Raw genomic sequence first — 22,581 nt, forward strand, 5'->3', positions numbered from 1 at the left:
AGGACCTTCAGTAGGTGAGCCTATTACCACAAGTGCCTCCAAGGAGACCTGCCGAGGTCCCCCTGTCGGCACTTGTAAAATAAAAGGGGGAGGGGTTGTCACGGATCCTACTTCCCCCCCCTTCTTTTCCTCTCTTCTGCACCCCCAGTACTTTACTATCTTCCCCAGCATGGGATTCTTTTCTCCCCCCTGGCTGCTCACTCCTTTGCCTGCCCCCCCCCCCACTGTGCTGTCCCTCTCCCCTCCCCAGCAAGGTGCCTGAATGTCTGCTTCTCCGCCTTCATGCTCACTGTGGACAATGAACACATTCCTTGTGTGGGCTCAAATAGAGGGGGGCGGGGCTGGTTGCTGGGGCAACTGGACGCCAGGCTGGGAGTGGCCTGGCCCACCTGCTGGGACACAAGTCCTAATATATTTAGCTGAGTGAGAGTCTCTCCTGTGTGTAGTTCATCTCTGCTGTTTGGAAGACTGTGTGGCTCTGAGCTGCGGCCAGAGAACACAGAATCCCCTATTGGTTCCTGCGGGCCTCTTCAAACCTTCCTACAACCTGAATTTTGGATTTACCCTGTCCCTTCCTACAACCTGGATTTTGGATTTACCCTGTCCCTTCCTACAACCTGGATTTTGGATTTACCCTGTCCCTTCCTACAACCTGGATTTTGGATTCATCCTGTATCTGCCTGCTGGTGAGTGGATTAACACTGGGCCTACCAGAACTCTGCCTGAACTTTGTCACCTCATTGTTTGCCCTGATCTGTGTGTGGCCCAATCCCTCGCTGGCCAGGACTTTGCCCATTCTATTGGGAGCCCCCTGTTATGGACTAACCCGTTTATCTGCAACTCTGTCCTACCCACGTTGGGTCTGACCCTGGGCACCTTTGTTTGGCCCTTTCTTTGTGAACATACCCGCTACCGTTCAATAAAAGGCTTTGTTGGCACTCCTGCTCTCCATGTGCGTTCTGTCTTACCTACACTTCCGTCACACAGACAATTAGACTTAAATTGTCATTAGACAAATGACAGTTGAAAAAAAGAAAAGTTTCAATGTGATTGGCTGTTTGAGATCAGAGTAGAAAAAATAAAGTGATGTATAGGACTTTAAAGGTAGCCACCATTATTACCATGAGGAAAAAGCCAGTACTCAGAAAATAGTATTAAATAGAAAATTAATTGGTTACAACATAATGAAATGGTTAAAACCAACATATGGAAAATGTATAAAAAGGTGCTAACATCTTCCCAAAGCACAAGAACCCATTACATGCCAGGATCTGGTATTCGTATGACCAAAGAAATGGCGATGGTCTCCCGTGTCCGGACCAGAGCAGGGTTCTAGTGCATTTTTTGCAATGTTTACAGCTTCCTCAGGGGATCCTATTGGTGCCAAACACAAAAGGGAGGGCATGGAGCACCCGGACCCACGGAGTAAGGTGGAGAGAGGTCACTCGCAACAACCGCTACCAAGCATGCATGATATGGCTGCTTAGTGCTTTGCGTGTGTCCCTCTCAGTTACGGTTGTTGCGAGTGACCTCCCTCCAGCCTTACTCCGCGGGTCCGGGTGCTCCATGCCCTCCCCTTTGTGTTGGGCACCAATAGGATCCCCTGAGGAAGCTGTAAACATTGGCAATATATGCACTAGAACCCTGCTCTGGCCCGGACAAGGGAGACCATCGCCGTTTCCGTGGTCATACAAATACCAGATCCTGGCACGTTATGGGCATGAAATAGGTTCTTGTGGTTTGGGAAGATGTTAGCACCTTTTTATACATTTTCCATATGTTGGTTTTAACCAGTTCATTTTGCTGTAACCAATACAGTCAGCCCCCGTTCACACTGAGGCGACCTGTCAGGCGACCTGGTTGCCTGACAGGTCACCGTAGGTCGCCTTCCATAGAGAAGCTGCGGACCCGTTCTAATAGGAGCGACACAAGTCGCTCCGACTTAGAAAAAGGGTCCGGAGCTTCTTTGGGGCGACCCGGAGCGACCTGCATAGACTTCAATGTTATGAAGTCCGTGCCGGCCGCTCCGAGGTCGCCCGGCAAAGTCAGGTCGCTGCAATGTGAACGGGGCCTCATACATACAATGTTTTTTTTGTTTACAAAACATACAATGTTTTTTTTCCTCATGGGATTAATGGGGGCTACCTTTAAAGTCCTATACATCTCTTTATTTTTTCTACTTATATATTTATTGGATGTGGTGCCACTCAACACAGAGGCACGTCTCACCATCCTATATGTTTGAGATAAGACCATATCCAATTGGGGCGGTAAAAGACCTGTTACATCAAGGGGCGATTGTCCCGGTTCCGACTTCGGAACGTTTTATTTTTTTTTTTAGGTTTTTACTCAAACCGGTTTACAGTTCCCAGGAAGGAAGGCAAAGTGCATCCAATCCTGGACCTCAAGGCGCTGAACCTCTTTGTGCATCAGGGGGATTTCCTCGCCTCTATCGATAAAGGATGCGAACCTTCACATTCCAATATTCCAGTCATCAGCACTTCCACCACTTTGCCATGGGAGAGGAGCATTATCAGTTTGTGGTGTTACCCTTTGGTCTTGCCTCTGCTCTTCGGGTCTTCGCAAAAGTGTTGGCCCCGGTGCTAGCTTTGTTACGCCAATAGGGGGATCGTGGTACTGGGCTACTTGGACGATCTCCGTCTGCGAGCGAAGTCTCCTTCTGATCTGTTGGAAAACCTGGAGATCACAATACGATCTCTGCTTTTCAGCTTCCTCTGCGACCATTTGCAGATGGACCAGACAGACAGTGATTCAGGCCTATTCAATCAAGGGTCAGGTTCCTCCTTTCCCTGTTAAGGTGCACTCTACTAGGGCGCTTAGTGCCTCCTGAGCCTTCTGTCATCAGACGTCACTGACGCAGGTTTGCAAGCCTGCCACCTGGTTATCGGTGCACACTTTTATAAAGTTTTATAAATTGGATGTGTTGGCATCTGTGGATGCTTCTTTTGGCTGCAAAGTTTTCCAGGCTGCTGTTGAGAGGACCTGATCCTCTTTGAGGGTGTATTGTTTTTTTTTTCAGGTGAGCTCCGGTTGTTTTGGTTGAGCTCCTGTTTACCTGGTTGGCTATAGTTAACCTTGGTATTTTTTTTTCCTGTTCCCACCCCTCATTTTTAAACACTGCTTTTGGATGTCCCAAATGGCTATGAAGATCTGAAGCTGACACAATGAGTGAAAAAGAAAATGGGATTTTTAACTTACAGTTCTCAGATGTTCATTGACGGACACAGACCCCACTCCTCTGTGGAGTAGCTTGCTCCACGTTCAGTGGTGCTCTTTTGCGGCCAACCTAGCATGGAGCTGAGGCCTGCACGCGCTCGCTGGCGAGACTGCACTGGTCAGTGCAGCCAGCTATAGCCAGCGGCACTAATTGTTCAGGAAAAACCCAACAGGCTGGTTGTAAAAAGTAAATTGATAGATCCTTGCTGAAATGGCTGAATTTCGATCCATGTATGATCACCTCAAGTCTGCAAAAAATTACAAGTATTCTGTGCACAGCTCCTTATTATGGCAAAGGCCTCCCCCCGCATGAATTCTTACAGGCTAACGTGAGACCCTACAGTCAATCGGGTCCTAAACATCACAGAAAAAAATATCAATGTAAAACAGACACTTAGAACAAATAGATGCACTACTTTCCATGTTGGAAGATGCTACATTTCACAATCAGCTCACTAAAATTTAATTAAAAAAAAAAAATCTGATATTCATTCCAGTTAAGTACTAACGGCTTAAGTTTGTTTAGAACTGGATCCTGTCTCACGGGAATGAATGTTCTCCTTGTATTGTTGCTATAAGCTGCCAGTTCACATGTCAGTCATAGCACAGGAGACAGAGAGTAGACAGCGCACAGTCTGAACATACGCACCAGGGCTCAGATCCCGTTTCCATGTTTATTTAGCGATTATTATAGTAGCATTATCTAAAATCTCTGCTTGCTGGGCTTCATTGTCAATTCCTAAATAAGAGAAGATTTACTGAAACAGAAACCAAAGTTAAGGTGCAAGGAACATCCACACGCTATAGGTCAGTGATGGCGAACCTTGGCACCCCAGATGTTGGGGAACTACATTTCCCCATGATGCTCAACTACACTGCAGAGTGCATAAGCATCATGGGAAACGTAGTTCCAAAACATCTGGGGTGCCAAGTTTCGCCATCACTGCTATAGGTGGTCACTGTAGAAATAAATACATCCTTCCCATTCCACTTGCTTTAACTAATCAATAGATTTTATTTTAAGGTTAATTAAATTTAAAGCCCAAATTTCTCACATGAAACTACCACTAACTAACTAACTAACTGGCCACGTGGGGGGGGGGGGGGTACTCCTTGTGGTGCCCACAAAGCAGCCTGGTGATGTTGACAGTAATCACTGGCTTTCAAAAGAATTTAACAAAAAGGTCCTCTAGTTTTACAGGGACATTACAGCGGAAAGCCTAGTGCACACGATGAGATTATCGGACAAATAATTTATTTCTTTCCCCTTTATTTAGTTTTAGAAAAGGGGAAGGACGTACACTTTTAACAAGCTGACCTTGTATGGAAGTGCAAGGTCAGCTTTAGGCACCTTTCACACATGCGGACCGTTCAGATGCACCTGTCAGTTTTTCGGGCGGATCTGAACGGATGCCCCATGCATCTCTATGGGACAGCGGATGTCAGCAGAGACATGTCCGCTGACATCCGATCTGATTGTCCCTCAAATCCGCACGGATGGAAACCCTATTTTCCATCCGTCTGGCGGATCGGATGAGAACGAACAGGCGGTCCGTTCTCATCCGATTCCCCCATAGAGAACAGCGGGGATCTGACACCTCCAATTCTGCACACAGAGCAGAGACGGAGCTGTCATCCGCCTGCTCAGCGGGGATCAGCGGATCGATCCCTCGCTGAGCAGAACAGCTCCGTAGACGGAACGGAGCCGTGTTAAAGGGGCCTTATCCACTTGCCGACCAGTCACGTTGAGCCTACTGCGGCAAAGTGGTTCGTTATCGTCCAGCGACGTAGACCTACGTCGCTGGACTCCTCCCCTTGTGGGCGGCGCGCGCGCGCCGCTGGTGGCTCGCTCCCGCTGTATTCAGTCACAGCGGGAGTCGGGCCAGGGGAGGAGCGACGGTGACAACCGCCGCTCTTCCCCGATCGTCGGGGATCGAGTGTGGAGAACAAAGCGGGCGGATCTCCTAAGTGACAGGCAGGGACAGATTGCAGGATTCAGCATAGCTGAACCTGCGATCTGTGCCTTTGTCACACAGTCCCCTCCCCTCCCCCCACACACATCAGTAAGCACCAGGCATACATTAACCCCTTGAGCACCAATAAAAGTTAACCCCTTCACTGCCAGTGTCATTTTTACAGTAACAGTGCATATTTATAGCACTGATTACTGTAGTAATGTCACTGGTACCCCCAAAAGTGCCAAAAATGTCAGTCAAGGGTCCGATCTGTCCGCCGCAATGTCGCAGTCCCGCAAAAAAAAAAAAAATTGCAGATCGCCGCCATTACTAGTTAAAAAAAAAAAAACAATAAAAATGACATAAATTTCCCGTAGTTAGTAGCTGCGATAACTTTTGCGCAAACCAATCAAAATACGCTTATTGCGATTTTTTTTATCAAAAATATGTAGCAGAAAGCAAATTGGCCTAAAATGTTAAAAAATGTTGATACATTTTTGATACAGAATGACATTTTTTCATATAAAAAAATGTGAAAAATATTGTTATTTTTTCAAAACTGTCGCTCTTTTTTTGTTTATAGCGCAAAAAGTAAAAATCGTACAGGTGATCAAATACAACCAAAAGAAAGCTCTATTTGTGGGGAAAAAAATGACATCAATTTCATTTGGGTACAGCATCGCATGACTTGCGCTATTGTCCGTTAAAGTAAAGCAGTGCCGAATCACAAAATATGGCCTGGTCAGGAATGGGGTAAAATCTTCCGGTCTTAAAGCGGTTAAAAATACGCTCATTGAGCATTTTTTTGTTAAAGACATGTAGCTAAATACATTTTGGCCTAAATATATGACAAAAATTTGATATATTGGATATTTTTTAACTGTCAAAGTAGAAAAATAGTTATTTTTTCAAAATTGTCGCATTTTTTTATTAATATCACAAAAAATGAAAAGTGCAGAGGTGATTAAATACCACCAAAAGAAAGCTCTGTTTGTGGGGAAAAAAAAGGGCGTAAATTTCGTTTGGGTACGGCATTGCATGACCGTGCAATTGTCAGTTAAAGTCGCACAGTGCAGAATCGCAAAAAGTGGCCTGGATGTAGAGCAGGAAAATCCTCCGGTGGTAAAGTGGTTAAGGTTACATTACTGTCAAGGTTAGGGTAAGGTTAGAGTTAGATTCCAAGTAGAGTTAGAGGACCTTCAGATTAGGTATTTCCAAAAGCCCCTACAATGAAAAGTAATATATTGCAGATATGAAGGTGCACTTTCTAGTGGTTCTGTTCATCAGGCAGCTCAACCAGTAAATCCAGTGACCACCACCTTTAAAAAGGTAAAGTAGAAGTAATCCCTAACATCAGGGACAATTTACCAGAGCTGGAGTGTACAAAATCTGGTGCAGTTCTGCATAGAAATTAATCAGCTTCCATGCTATATTGTCATTTGAGCCCTCATTTGATTCAGTGCCGTGCACGTTTGCAGATCTTCTCTCCCCTACCTTCTGGGTCTCACTGGCTTTGCTGGGGCACCGGGAGCCACTGGCTCCCAGTGCTGTCAACCAAAACCAGTGATGAGGGAACAGGGCAGAGTCCCACTGTCTCAATGGAGGCAGCAGTGGGGCTCAGGGGCCAGCACGCACACATAGGAATCCGCTTCCCATGGGGGCATTGGACAGAGTGGAGGGGCCAGAAATGCCAGCGGGGGGGGGGGGGGGGAATCCAACAAGAGGAGGTTCGTGGCCACTCCTAGGTAAGTATAGACATGCTTGTTTTCGTTAATTTACCTTTATAAACACTTTATTTGAACAAGCTGAAGTTAGAAGCCAATTGGCTGCCATGCACAGCAGCACCAGATTCTTTGTGCATGAGTTTTAGTAAAACTCCCCCATACTGCATATTATAAAAATTTGCCTCTCTTTGAGAACAAAATAATGGTGTTCCGTTTTTTTCTAGGTTGCTTCAGGAAATCAGCAGCACTGAAACGGTCTACATGCATGCACTCCAGAGACGGCTGAATGGAATTTCTCAGGACTGGTTTCTTGGATGATGCACTATGCCTGTGTAATGTAATTATATTATTGTTAAGTTTCTATCAGAAGCCATGTCAAAAGGTGACCATGCAGGAGGACAACTGGTAGCCAAGCACACACCGTTGCCACATTCTAACAAAAAGTGCATAAACTAGGACCTTTGTGGCTGGATCACCAGATTGCAGATTTAAAAATAAATGAAATTGACTTGAAATGGCATTGACTTGACAAAAACGTTTTACTAGATTTTAAATAAATAGTGGAGATCTATTTCAAGCACAAATACTGAAAATATTTTTTAAATAAGAAACAAAGCCTGGCTGTAACAATTTAAGCCATATATAAGCCATATTTAACAAACAAATTATGTTTGCCCTGAAATATATTTATAATTAATACTCTTACAAATAAAGCTGATTAAAGTTTAAAAAATGCTTGAAAAAAGATGTGCATTTATCAGATCAGACTAAGGGTTTAACCACTTGCCGACGCAAATACATATACTGCGGCGGTCAGCCCCGGCCAGGCAAAGTGACGTACCGGTACGTCACTAGCCTGTCCCAGGCTTGTGAGCCAATAGCGGGCGAGCGCGCGCCCTGGCTCGTACCCTAACAAGTCAGTGCGCCGGTCACTCGCGATCGTTCGCCGGGAAGGGAGAAAGGCAGGCGGCTAATGTAAACAAGCCGCCTGTCATTCTCCCCTGTGTAAAAATGGAGATCAGACGGTTCTACTATGTAGGACCGTTGATCTCTGTTTTTACACTAGTAGCCATGTCCCATCACAGTTAGAAACACGCCCCTAGGACACACTTAATCCCTCCCTCTCCAATACAGTTAACCCCTTCCCTGCCAGTGTCATTTTTACAGTAACAGTGCATATGTATAGCACTGATTACTGCAGTAATGTCACTGGTAACCCCAAAAGTGTCAAAAATGTCAGTCAAGGGTCCGATCTGTCCGTCGCAATGTCGCAGTCCCGCAAAAAAAAAATTGCAGATCGCCGCCATTACGCGTTAAAAAAAAACACCAAAAATGACAAAAATCTTTCCCTTTAGTAGACGCGATAACTTTTGCGCAAACCAATCAAAATACGCTTTTTGCGATTTTTTTTACCAAATATATGTAGCATAAAACAAATTGGCCAAAAATGTTATAAAATTTTGATTTTTACATTTTTTTGGGGGAATTTCATATAAAAAAATGTGAAAAATATCGTTATTTTTGCAAAATTTACGCTTTTTTTGTTTATAGCGCATAATCAAAAAATTGCACAGGTGATCAAATACCACCAAAAGAAAGCTCTGTTTGTGGGAAAAAAAGGACATCAAATTAGTTTAGGTACAGCGTAGCACGACCGCGCAATTGTACGTTAAAGTCACGCAGTAAAAAAAATGCAAAAATAACCCTGGTCAGGAAAGGGGTAAAATCTTCCGGGGCTTAAGTGGTTAATTTACTAAAACTGGCGAGTGCAAAATCTGATGCAGCTGTGCATGGTAGCCAATCAGCTTCTAACTTCAACTTGTTCAATTACGCTTTGACAAAAAAAAAAAAAAAACCTGGAAGCAGTTTCTTTGCAGAACTACTCCAAATTTTGCACTCTCCAGTTTTAGTAAAACAACCCCTAGAAGTCTATTATATTATGGTACATATAAAAATAAATAAAACCTTCAAAAAGCGCTATACATTCCCTTTAAGAACTTTTGTTGAGCAGCTCCGGGTGCTGGCAGAGTGTTTGACAACAAACAGAGTGCTCCACGCTAGCAAGGCTTAAATGACGACTTTATACAATGTTTATTGAAAGGGGAATTGACAACCTGCCAGAGGAGAAATGGCGCTCCAGGCAAGAATTCGCTCACTTATCTGATTCTGTAGAGAATAATCATTGTAATGCTGCGTTGCCACAATCTACACAGCACTGCCAACATTCTAACATACACTCATTGGCTCACATGTGCAATCTGCATTAAAGTGGCAAAAACCTCCACAAAATGAAAACCCAAAACCTTATGACAAGCGCATTAACCACTGCTTCTTTTAGTTAAGAAGATATAAGAAAGCAACTCATTAAAATGATACATGGGGACTAGTTTAAGATGCCCTACCATCACTGATTGTTGTGTGAGGATCATCTTATAAAACAAATTAGACTTCCTGACCCTTCTCAATGTTGACTGCAGACCAAGCAATCGGCAACATATTTGGACTAATCTGAAAAATATGGGCTTTCATAGTGGATGCCAATCTCTCATTTGAAAGGGCAACAACTCAAAAACGACCATAAAAACAAACAACTAAACTATAAACACATGCCAATTTATTCTACACCTCGGTTGTGGGTAATACATAGGGGGCCATATTATCTCCAAAGGGATGCTTATTATAAACAAAGAGTAGAGTGGATAAATGGTAAATGAGTAATAAAAAGGGTGGCAGCAATAGAGTCCTCTCATATGCCAGATCTCAGGGAACTAGTCCTCAAACTTAGAGAATTTGTACTAAACAGAGGTTGTTCAGGCTTGTCAAAGCAGCAAGACAACCTGATGGGTGGTGTGCACATTAAAATGTATCTAGAAAGCCAGCACACTCACCCACCCACAAATCACTATTACATGTTCAAATGGGAACATATCCTAAACAGTAAATTTACTATTAAGAAATGTAGATTCAATTTGGGCTTTAGCCCATAAAATGTTACTTTGTATAGTTTACAAAGAAAATCAGTTCAAAACACTGTACAACTGGTATTATACCCCTGCTTTTTTTGCACACCCCCAATTTCAATATCCCTGACCGATGCTGGAGATGCCTTAAGCACATTGCACAAGCCTTGATCATGCAATAATGATGAAAGGACTTTTAGTATAGCATACCAAACATGATCTTTTGAACCTCCTCACCATCATTGATGTTACTTACAACCTTGCAAATCTAGTTGCAATTGTAAAGTTGACATTAATGTACACTGTTAAGGCTAAGTTCACATGTGGGTGTAGCGGATCGCGGGCAGAATCACAGCGATTTTGCCCGCGATCCGGAAATCATTGCAAATCGGGGGACGCCTGTGCGTTGCCCGTGATTTGCAATGGCACCCCAAAGGCGGTGCGATGTTGCAGCGATTTCCGCCTGCCAAATCGCGGTAACATCGCGCAAACAAAATCGAGGGACGCATGACGCCCCAAAGAAGCTCTTGTACCTTTTTTGGGCGTCATGCGTCCCGCGATTTTGTTTGCGCAATGTTACCGCGATTCAGCAGGTGGAAATTGCGGCAACATCGCACAGCGTTTGGGGTGCCATTGCAAATCACGGGCAACGCACAGGCGTCCCGCTTTTTGCAATGATTGCCGGATCGCGGGCAGAATCCGGTGATTCTGCCCGCGATCCGCTACGCCCACATGTGAACTTAGCCTTATGTAAACATATTAACTTACTGTATCTATGGCCATCCTAATGGACAGAATTATGCAAGATTTATACTTCCCCTAATCACTGACCTGCAGTGTTATTCTGGAAAACCTGCTAGTAAAAATAAATTAGAAAAATATACCTAGTGTGGGCTATATCTCAGAGGACCAATGGGACCAATGGGAAGCAGCCCTAGAATCTTTAAGTTTGTGCTCCCAGAACGTTTTGCAAAGACTATCCCAGTTGTATATTCTATTAAGAGTACATCACATCCCACTCAAGTTACACTCTATGGGCGTATGCCCGGACCCAGTCTGTGCTCGGTGCGGTAGAGAAATAGGAGACCTTACACATTTGCTTTAGCAATGCCAAAGCTTCATTGGTATTGGGAAACTATTGTTACTACAGTTAATAATGCATTTCAGATCAATATTCTTACAGACCCTAAACAATGTATCCTGGGTATGCTTGATGAAGTGATATAGGATGTGGTAGATTAGAGGGGTGGGCTCCAGGGCCTTAACCACTTCAGCCCCGGAAGGATTTGCCCCCTTTCTGACCAGGCCCTATTTTGCGATTCGGCACTGCGTTATTTTAACGAACAATTGCGCAGTCGTGCAATGCTGTACCCAAATAAAATTGAGAACCTTTTTTTCCCACAAAAAGAGCTTTCTTTTGGTGGTGTTTGATCACCTGTGCGATTTTTAATTTTTGAGCTATAAACACAAAAAGAGCGACAATTTTGAAAAAAAAAAAAAAACAATATTTTTCACATTCTGCTATATGACATTCCAAAAAAATAAAACGTAAAAATCTAAATTTTTTTTAGATTTTAGGCCAATTTGTTTTCGGCTACATATTTTTGGTAAAAAAAAAAAAAAAAAATCATAATAAGCCTATTTTGGTTGGTTTGCGCAAAAATTATCGCGTTTACTAACTACGGGAAAGATTTATGTCATTTTTATTGTTTTTTTTTTCTTTTTTACTAGTAATGGCGGCGATCTGCTATTTTTTTGCAGGACTGCGACATTGCGGCGGCCAGATTGGACCCCTGACTGACATTTTTGACACTTTTGGGGGGACCAGTGACATTACTACAGTAATCAGTGCTAAAAATATGTACTGTTACTGTAATAATGCCATTGGCAGGGAAGGGGTTAACACTGTTGGTGATCAAGGGGTTAAATATATGCCTCATGCTTACTGACGTGTGTGAGGGAGGGGGGGGTTTGTGACAGACACAGAGATCGCAGGTTCAGCTATGCTGAATCTAGTGATCCCTGCCTGTCTGTCACTGAGAAGATCTGCCTGCTTTGTTTACATAAGCAGGCGGGTCTTCTCACACTTTCCCCGATGATCAGGGAAGGGAGGCGGTGATCGCCGCCTCTCCTCCCCTAGCCCAACTTCCGCTGTGTCGAATCACTAGGAGTCCAGCGACGCAGCCGCACTGCCGCAGTAGGATTACTGTGAGCAGTTGGCAAGTGGTTAATTCATGCATGGAGGCTTATACGGCTACACTGCACTTCCCAATCTTCCCTTCCACCAAAGATGTGGCTTGAGCTTGTGGGCACAAAATTGCGATACGAAAAACGGATAGATAAACATAGAGGTAGTTCCTCGAAGTATGAGAAAGTATGGGGAGGATAGCTTGCTACTCCAGGCTTGGCCCCAGTTGACTTTCTGCTGGATAGATTTTTTTTAAAGTACTATATCTTAGGAAAATAGTAGACCATTCCAACGATGATGTGAGCTAGATAAATACCTGCATGTGAATTATAATCTTTGTGTGAATTTGAGTTTAAAGTATAACTAAATGCAAAACTTTTTTTTCATTTTGGATGGAGAGACGGATTAGAACACCTGTCAGTAAAAGAAATTACTAAAATCTTGGGTTGTCCCCAGAAAAATAATAGAGGGGAAATATTCCTATGGGTACACTAGTTCTGGTAGCCTAGGGGTCCCCAAGGAGTTCCCTTAACCACTTCTGGACCGGGCCTTTTTCTGACACTTGTTGTTTACAAGTTAAAATCATTTATTTATTTATTTTTGCTAGAAAACTACTTAGAACCCCCAAACATTATATATATATATATATATATTTATATTATTTTTTTTTTTTTTAGCAGAGACCCTAGAGAATAAAATGGAGATTGCTGCAATATTTTTTTCACACCATATTTGCGCAGCGGTCTTACAAAAAAATATTTTTGAATGAAAAAAATAAGAAAACAGTAAAGTTAACCCAATTTTTTTCTATAATGTGAAAGATAATATTATGCCGAGTAAATAGATACCCATTATGTCATGCTTCAAAATTGCACACGCTCTTGGAATGGCGACAAAAATGGATACCTAAAAGTCCCCATAGGTGACAATTTAAAAATGTCTACAGGTTACCAGTTTGGAGTTACAGAGGAGGTCTGGGGCTCAAATAATTGCTCTTGCTCCGACGATCACAGAGATACCTTACATGTGTGGTTTGAACACCGTTTACATATGTGGGCAGGACTTGCGTACGCATTCGCTTCTGTGTGCGAGCGAGTGCTTTCATTTTTTTTTTCCTATTTTATCTATTATTTTTTATTTTTACACTGTTTTATTTTAAGAACCAAATTTTTGATCATTTTTATTCCTATAACAAGGAATGTAAACATCCTTAACATAATTGAAATAAGCATGACCGGACCTCTTTAATGTGAGATCTGGGGTCAAAAAGACCTCAGATCTCACATCTACACTAAAAAAAAAATCAAAAATCATTTTTTTCATGATGAAAAAAATTGGGCTCTTCAAATCCGTTGCTAGGAAGCGATGTACGACGTCACTCTGGTCCTCCAAGGCCATAGAGTCAAGCAAGGGCCATCTTGAACTCACTTGACTTCCTGCCTGAGAGGAAAGCAGACCAGATAATTTTACCCGCTACAGGTGGGTCTGGTAAACCAGGAAAACGACCGGGAAGAGGCAACGGGGGGGGGGGGGGGGGGACACACGCACACCTCTGCCGCCGCCCATAAGGGTGATCCTGCGGCTGGGACCACCCTTATGATAAAGCAGACCACCCGCTGTTTAATAAAATACTGGGGTTATGGCAGCTATCTGATTTTGACGTATTTAACGTCAAAGTACCGACATATACAGTATATACAGTGGACAGTCCTTAGGTAGTTAATTGACAGAGATTTCTTCTCACTTTCTGTTTGGCTATGGAACAGGAAGTGAAGGTAAATCTCCCCAACGGGACACAGATGGTGAAAAAAAAAAAGAAATTTGATAGGAGGTTATAACCCTCCTTTGCTCTATCCAAAGTGAAAAAAAAAGTCTTGCCTATAGTTCTACCTTAACCGCTTGCCGACTGCGCACAGTATATTTACTGCGGCAGTGACCCCCCGGCCAGGCAGAGTGACGTAGATCTACGTCGCTAGCTTGTGACCGGCTTTTGAGCCAATAGCGGGCGAGCGCGCGCCCGCCCCGGCTCGTTCACGGAGGAGTCCGCGCGTGTGACCGGCGGACACGATGTCCGCCGGTCACACTACGATCATCGGTAGAGCGGGAGAAAGGCGGGCGGCTTATGTAAACAAGCCGCCTGTCATTCTCCCCTGTGTAAAAATGGAGATCAGACGGTTCTACTATGTAGAACCGTTGATCTCTGTTTTTACAATAGGAGACCTGTCCCATCACAGTTAGAATCACGCCCCTAGGACACACTTAACCCCTCCCTCTCCAATACAGTTAACCCCTTCACTGCCAGTGTCATTTTTACAGTAACAGTGCATATGTATTGCACTGATTACTGCAGTAATGTCACTGGTAACCCCAAAAGTGTCAAAAATGTCAGTCAAGGGTCCGATTTGTCCGCCGCAATGTCACAGTCCCGCAAAAAAAAAAAAAAAAAAAAAAAAAAAAAAAAAAATCGCAGATCGCCGCCATTATTCGTTAAAAAAAAAACACCAAAAATGACAAAAATCTTTCCCTTTGTTAGTAAACGCAATAACTTTTGCGCAAACCAATCAAACTACGCTTTTTGCGATTTTTTTTACCAAACATATATAGCATAAAACAAATTGGCCGAAAATGTTAAAAAATTTAGATTTTTACATTTTTTTTGGGGGAAAAATATTGTTATTTTTGCAAAATTTACGCTCTTTTTTTGTTTATAGCGCATGCTCAAAAAATCGCACAGGTGATCAAATACCACCAAAAGAAAGCTCTGTTTGTGGGAAAAAAAAGGACGTGAAATTCGTTTAGGTACAGTGTCGCACGACCGCGCAATTGTCCGTTAAAATCACGCAGTAAAAAAAAAAAAAAAAAAAAAAAAAAAAACCCTGGTCAGGAAGGGGGTAAAATCTTCCGGGGCTTAAGTGGTTAAGACTTGTTGTGTCTGTACGTTTTTATGAGTGGACTCTCTGGAACTTTAGTGTTGTTTGTTTGTATGGTTCTATAATATCTCAATAAAAATCTTCTCTGATTAATCAAAATGTATCTATCTATCTAAGAAGAACAAATACAGAAGAATCCTCCTCCTGATCCATACCTGTGGACAATATGGGAAGGTCTATAAAGGAGCACGCACAGCCCATAAGTCATGTAAAACAGTTAAGGTCTAAAACAAGTTTTCTTTGTTCATAATCGACCCATACCTTAAGGGCCTACATTTTTATTAACAATAGCTTGCCAAGTATATAAAGAAATCTTTCCATGACAAAATCAGACAAGAAGAAAAAAAAAAAAGGCAGACAAGTTTGGGCAGTGAGCTTTCATCTGCTGTCAGCGTTCACATCGGAATGTTTGAAAGGAACTTCTGCTGCTGGTCTAGACTGATGGATGCCAAGAGAGAGAGGTCAAATTATTCCACAAAATTACACAGTTAAAAAAAAAAAAAGTGATTGCCCAAAGTAAATTAAAACCATGATTTGTGTGCAAGTTCACACAACAGAGAGTGCTGGTGTAACCGCTGCACATACAGTCTTTTTTATGAGTTAACATCTGCAGCCAAACACATGCTATTAAAGATAGGTCATCATATAAACATGAATGGCGCAAGCCCATAGTACGCAGTGGAGTAATTGGAGGATGAGAGAGTGAGAGACTCAAAAACACATGTGTCCGCTTATTAATTTACTAGTTGCAAAAAAGTGAAAAACTCATAACATTTAACCAATTTCATTTAAAATAAATGAGACTTAATGAAGATAGATTGTCATAAAGGGGATAGCAGGGACATGGCAAGAGGTTACAGAAAGCTGCTGCCAGGGCAGATGCAATCCTTCTATTCTTCCAAAAACGAAATAGCTGTTTTTTTGTTTGGAATTTATTTTCAGAGAACCACTGCTACTCATAATATACCATCTATTTTAAGTTGAACTCTTGGCAAGCATTTGAAAACACAAACAAAATACATACAGTAAATGATACTGTATTTGCCGGCGTATAAGACGACTGGGCGTATAAGACCCCCTAATTTTCAAGTTAAAACATAGGTTTAGGGCTATATTTGCCGTATAAGACTACCCCCCTTCTGAGGCAGCCCAAAAAATAATGTATGTACCGTAGCGGAGTATAAAATGTGAGGACTACTTTACATGGCTCAAAACTAACGTCCCTAATAATCTCCCAAGCTGCTGGATGTGCGGTATTAATGAATGTGCCGTAGAGGAGTAAAAAATGTGTGAGGACTACCGTACTTTACATGGCCCAAAACGAACATCCCTATTAATCTCTCAAAGCGCTGGATGTGCAGTACTGTATGTACCGTAGCTTTGGCTACATACAGTATACCACGCTGAGCCAATCACGGTGAGCGATGTATTCTATTATTGAATACAAACCGTGCTGGGATTGGCGGAGTCAGAGAGGCGGGCTGATGATGTTACTCTCTCTGACTCAGCCAATCCGAGCTGGCTGTGTATTTAATAATTAATACATCCCTCACCGTGATTGGCTCAGCGCTGTATACTGTATGTAGCCAAACTACGGTTAATACCGGTACAGTATACCCACACATCCAGCCAGCACTTTGAGAGATTACACCATGTGTACTCACCTTGGAGATTAATAGGGATATTTGTGTACTTACCCTGCTTGGAGGTTAATAGGGACGTTTGTTTTGGGCAATGTAAAGTAATCCTCACATTTTATACTCTGCGTATAAGACGACCCCCCTATTTTTGGGGGATGTTTTTAATGTTAAAAATTTGTCTTATACACCAGCAAATACGGTAAATAATCTATATTAGCAACCGTTAACTTGTGATCTGCCCGACTCATCAGCTTTCCTTAGTGTTTGCATTGCATTTTATGTGTGGCCCAAGATAATTCACCTTCTTCCAATGTTGCCCAGAAAGGTCAAAAGGTTGGACACCCATGGTTTACAGGATATTTAAGATAGCTCCCTGCCCTTAATCAAGACTACATCATGTTATATTCTTTCAGCACATCCTTATTATATTTTCCCTTTGGGCGTATTATACTGACTCACTAGAATCAACTTAACAGTATGGTAAGTATGACAGTTCAGATGCTCTTGGTAAGTAATTTACACTACATATTTTGCTGTTTTAGTAGATACACAACATTTCTCTGGGCAACTAATGTCCCAGTCGAAAAGCTGATGGAGTGGAACTACAATTCATAGTAAACAAAAGATACAATAATTACTCTTCAATATAAAAGGAATCTGAAGAACTTTTCTACTTTATACATAAATCATAAAAATATTATGGCCACTGTAAAAATTCCAAACAAAATGCTACCACTTTGGACTGTGTGTGATCTCAAATCAGACTAGGCTCCTTGTAATACTGTATTGTTCAATATATTTTACATTGTGGATTGGGATGATAATGGAAATGTTTAGGGAACATGAAGGAGGGCTTGGCTTTGGACCTCCACTGTAAGCTTTGATCTGTTCTTACCTGGTGGTTCATATGCTTTCCTAACTTACAACCAAGCTTCTACAAAGAACACTTTTTTTTGCTGGTTCAGGCATGACCACACATAAAATAAGGAGGAAGAGTGCTTAAACCATTGACATTTGTGACTTCTCCACAACTTCAGCAATTAGAGGAATGGGATAAAAGTTTGATATTTTATTGGGTCATGCTGACAAAGTTTATTGAATAAAACAGTGCAAGGAACAATAATATTGAGCAAAATGCAACAAATACAGACCAATCAAGAGTCTCTTTTAAATGGGATCTTATTATTATTGCAAAATCTCATTGTGCAAAGCCCAATAACCCAGCAACCATTTTCACAGCTCTTTGCACTTAATGGAATATTGTTTAGCGGAGTTCAGGGAGCAGGGGGTCATCAGAAGGTCTGTTTATATGCGCGGCACCAAGGATCATGAGGATAGAGGAAACAGGGAAGTGAATGGCAGTTCATGGAGAGTGGATCAATTTTTTCAACACATTGGTTTCCAAGTGGACAAAGTTCACCTTCTATGTTGCCTAATGCTAAATACCAGAACAGATAACTGGCTGTTTTAGCAGTTTGTCCAAATTATCCCTGTAAGCGTGTTTTCTCGGGCCTCAGGGTCTTGCCCAGCAGAACTCTCCCACATGCTGGACTAGAGCTGCAAATTCTACTTTAGGTTTCTAAAGCTCTGCATACTTGCTTTTTGTACCTGAAGAAATGTTACCAACATGGCTGCTGCAGCAAAGCGTACAACAGTTGGAGAGAGAGTAAAAAGCAACACATTCCAATGAAGCATTTTTGTGGTGTGTTTCAAAAGCAAAATGGAGCCAGAAATTCTTCTTTCGAGAGACTTGAGCAATCACTAAACATAGTATGGAAGCAGACCTTTCTAACTTAAAATTAAAGCATCAATGGCTAAGGTGGCCCTTAAATTCAAATAAATTACATCATTAAAATTATTTTATTCATTAAAATTAACTCACTTTGTTCATCAGCCAAACAGAGGGAAAGCTATATCCCCTCCCCTTTCTAGGTCACCTCATGTGCCAAAAATTGAAATAGCTTTGTCTGCACGTAATAACCCGTTCAGTTTACTCAAACTCCTGATAATTCTACCTGTGTGTCTGTCATTAGTAATTTCCTGTCTTTGTTAATTAACTGATACCGAATACATTTGGTTTAAAACAGAACAGTTTAGGTAAATTGGAAAGGTTCCAGTTTGGTCACCTGATGCATCATAGTCCCTCCTTGTCAAAAACTATCCAACCTGAATGGACACTGCTGTGTAACTGTCAAGTGCTCATTATTAGAGGAAATTACAGGACAACCTTACAAGATAAAACAACCAAGTCCTGATAAGGTGGGCCAAAAAACAAAAAAGAGCTTTCCTTTAAAATACTGTGAAATGCTTAACATGCTAAATCTTTATTTAAAGTTCACAATAATATTTCATGACACTTTGGTCGTCAGACCAAAAAGTGTCAGAATGCATGATACTAATAAAGTAAACTGTGTGTAGTTATGTATCTATGACATCTTTTCCTTTTCAACTGACAGCTAATATCTGATGGTATATCAGGTTTGGGCAAAGAAGGCCGCGTTAACCAGGTAAATATGGTATAATGTTAACATTCAGTACAAATAAAAATAAGAATTGTATGAGAATATCGTGAGTGCTCAAGTTGTTAAATATCTAATAATCAAGTTTTTTTTATTCAATAGGTGCTCAAGTTTACAATCCTCACCAAGGACTTGACAGGCTAATTAGCTGCTCATTTGTATTGTTTTTGTTTATACATCATATACTTAGCAGTGTGATACTTTGGACTTGGAAGCCCTCAGATCAGTAACTCAGCCCCCCCTCCCCTCCCCTATATGGTTATGCAAGGTGAGAGTGCAGAGCTAAAGTGACAGTTCAATATCCGGAATGAAGGACAGGAATTTTTTGCACCTTTGCATGTAAAGATGCCGCCATTTGGACAACACAAATCTCACTTATGTTGGCTATCACTGGTATGGTTATTGGAGGATGACTCGGCTTATTTCTTTGATGCTCAGCATGTTCCCAACAGAAGCTAGTGGAGTGTCTTATCACAGTGCAGTCTCTTGTCAGACAAGCAAAGTGTGAGCTGAATTTTGTTCAAAAACGACTACAAACATGGTCCGATATATTGCACTCTGCCTCAGTCAGCTTGCAACATCTGATTCCTGATGCTAGACACCTGCCTGCTCAAGTATCTCTCTCTCTCTCTCTCCATTACCCACAGCAACCACAGTTGCAGCCCAGTATACCCTACTGCTAACTATACGTCAGTACCCTGTCACTGCACCTACCCTGCCTTTAACCCCTTGAAGATTACTGCTTCTCTGCCTGCGGCAATTCCTCAGACATCCTCCTTAGCAACTGCTCCCTCTTTTTCACAAACCCACAGCTATTCTCTTCTTGCTGCTGCTCCCCCTACCCACAGCCCTGCATTCACATGCAGAACAGTGGCTAAACCCAAAAAGAGACAAAAGTTTTTTCCAACTCGCACAATCCTGCCACTATCCAATCACCAGAAGGTTGGGCCAGGAGTAGGCATCGGATCATTAAGATCAGGCTGGTCACTGGTCAGAGGATCATCAGAGGTAAGCTAGACATCGGGCACCAGAACATCAGACTGGGCAGCAAGCACCTAAACAGCAGGCTGGGCAGAAGGCACCGAAACAGCAGGCGTCGGATCAGAAGGCTGGGCAATAGGCACCTGGATCAGAAGGCTGGGCAGCAAGCACCAGATCAGCAGGCACTGGATCAAAAGGCTGGACAGCAGGCACCAGATCAGCAGGCTGGGCAGCAGGCACCGGATCAGCAGGCTGGGCATCAGGCACCGGATCAGCTTACATCTAATCATCCTCTGACCAATGACCAGCCTGATCTTAATAATCCTTTACTTACCTCCCAGCCAGGTTCTACTGACTTTGTGCCTACTGCCCAGCTAGCTTTAACTGACTCTATGCCTGCTGCTCAGCTAGATATTCCTGCTAAGGGTATGATTCTATCTGCCATTGCTTTGGACACCTCTGAGTTTTGTGTAACTAGTATGGGTTACCTGTTTGGCCTGAGATTTTTTTCAGTCACCTCGGTTGGGTCCCTCTTACAGAATGTTGCACCAAAGTCTGGTGGCATGGACATACCCTTCACAACTGATAGCATTTGCCTTCATGACCTTGTTATTGGTGTGCTCCAAGGGAGTGGCAGATAATCATTTGTGCCTTGCCATGACCCGGATACGATTGCCACAACTCCAGGTGCATTAGGGACCCGATTTGTTTAACCAATGCCTTGGAGAAACCTAGATGGCCGTTGATGTGTGGAACAAGTCCTGGAAACCAGGGAAGCTAACCAGACATTCTGGTGTTCGTGTTCCAGGGTTGTCATGACTCCAGGACTAAGTTTGTTAATGACCCATGGTACCCCAGCGTTGGGATGCCTACTGTCTTGAGGGATCAAATGTAATATGTGTCTGAGAATCTGGCCAACAGGATACCTAGTCAGTTGCCTAACCCAGGTGGTGGGACACTTAGCTTATGGTTGTATCCCAGCAGCAGGGCATCCTATTTGGAACCTGGCACTTCTTTGGCCTATGAGACATTTTCCCTCTGGACTCATTCAGCAACTAGGTATCTTTTTTTTTGGACTCCTTCAGCTATGGAGCATTCATGGGGGGGGGGGTTACTGTCAGGAAAGGGTTCACCTGCTGGTGGCACTGTGGCTCCAAGATCTATAGGCTGCAGTTCCGATGTCCACCAGTTGGTGTCCCTCAGCAGCCAGAAGCTCACATCATCTCATGCAATCAGTCATCACCTGATGCTGGTTGCAGGAAGTGTATTTAAACCCTGCCCATGCTCTTTTTTTCCTGCCTTGGTGTTCTTATTCCAATGTGCCCCTGACCTATATTCTTGGATTCCTGTGTCCCTGCATCCTGATCCTGGCCCCTGATCCCGACCCTGCAGTGTGATCCCTTCCTACCTGCTTACTCAGTCTCCTGTTACCCACTCCCTGTCCTGTCTTGTTCCCAGCTCCCTCTGCTTGATCTCCCGTGTATGACCCTGGCTCTGTTATGATTACGATGTGCTTATCTTGATTCCTGTAGATACTTGGATTGGGCAGTTGTTCATTGTGTGTCAATGTTGGTTGGGTCTTTGCCTTTTTTTTTTTTTACACAGTGTGATATATTGGAGGTACATTTAAATTTCTGCTATTCACTTATTTTTTAATTTATTTTATAATTTTTTACACTGTACTTGTGCCTGGTATTCTCTGTGGCAGTCCACACATTTCTGGTCACACTCGTTTCTGACAGTGCCCCTGTTCAGATGATTTCACCTCACTTTCTGTCCCTGTGACAATTGGATTTTGAAAATTTTGGGTTGTCCTTAAAACAAGGATTGGTGATAAAGCTTCAGCGGAGACACCTTTTCCCATGATAACTCTTACAGGTGTGAATTTCCCTTCCCAGGGGTAGATTTTCTCTCACTTCCCGTGGTCTCCCTCTGTTTGTAAGTATGAGTCATTTGCAAGTCGGATGTTTGTCACTCAGGGACTGCTTGTATTCCATTTATTTGCCTTTAGCAAATCAACCACAATAAGTATAAATGTAATAAGTGTTTTGTCTTGATTTATGAGAGTAGTTATATCTGTATCATAGTTTTCATATGATGTTCATTGTCTCTTAAACAAAGTTTGTGAAAGACAAAACCCACTAAACACAAATTTAGAACAGAGTTTAAAAACATAACCTGACATAAAAATGCACATTCATATTTTCCATTGGGTTGTCTACTTGTAATATATCTGCTATACTTTATTTTCTTTACTCATTTTATAACTTATTTTCACTTTTTTATTTTCCACTGCTGGGTGCTTTTACCCCCCCCCCCCCCTCATACTCATTATTGCACTGTACACCAAAGAGCCTCTTTATACACAGAACAAAATATGTTCTGCCATATTCCTAACCACTAGTCATGCACAGAGTAGCTCATAGCAACCTCAGGAGAAGAGCAGT

The 22,581-nt window shown here is 42.5% G+C and overlaps 1 protein-coding gene across 1 annotated transcript in view; it reads right to left on the bottom strand.

Moving 5' to 3' along the window:
• Nucleotides 1–22,581, bottom strand: part of GRK4 (G protein-coupled receptor kinase 4) — a 379,913-nt gene that overhangs the window by 189,853 nt on the left and 167,479 nt on the right. The window lies entirely within an intron of this gene.

The sequence above is a fragment of the Pelophylax lessonae genome (assembly GCF_965119305.1).
Source record: "Pelophylax lessonae genome assembly, chromosome: 1".
Taxonomy (NCBI): domain Eukaryota; kingdom Metazoa; phylum Chordata; class Amphibia; order Anura; family Ranidae; genus Pelophylax; species Pelophylax lessonae.